This window comes from Eimeria tenella, genomic scaffold (genome assembly GCF_000499545.2).
Source record: "Eimeria tenella Houghton genomic scaffold, Eth_scaff2559, whole genome shotgun sequence".
Taxonomy (NCBI): domain Eukaryota; phylum Apicomplexa; class Conoidasida; order Eucoccidiorida; family Eimeriidae; genus Eimeria; species Eimeria tenella.
The window spans coordinates 2,377-2,835 of NW_013542427.1; positions in this window are offsets into that span (position 1 = coordinate 2,377).

The following is a 459-nucleotide window of genomic DNA, read 5'->3' on the forward strand; positions in this document are numbered from 1 at the left end:
TGCATGCGCTGGAAGTTAGTTTTGTGCTGCTGCATCCAAGCAAGTAGTTTTAAATAAAATAATTATTTTTAAAAATTAATTTAATATTTTAGAGAAGTATGAGGCCTTCTGAAGGCAGCAAAAGCAAAAAAAGGCAAAAGAGAAGAAAAGAAAAAAAGACAAAAAGACAAAAAGAAATCAAAGGGACACATAAGGAGAAAATTGAATTAAAAGAAAAAACAAAAGAAAAAAGAAATTAAATAAAAACAAAATGAAACAAAAGAAACAAAAAGAGACAAAATAAAGACAATTGGCGCATTTGATTCTTCCTTTTGATTATATTTAATTTAAATAAATTCAAATTAAAACTAATTTAAATTAATTTAAATTGAAATTTAATTTAAATTCAAAACCCGAAAACGCATGCATGCGTTTTGGGCTTTTTGGGGTGTACGTACACCCCAGCGGCGCGGGCGGAGC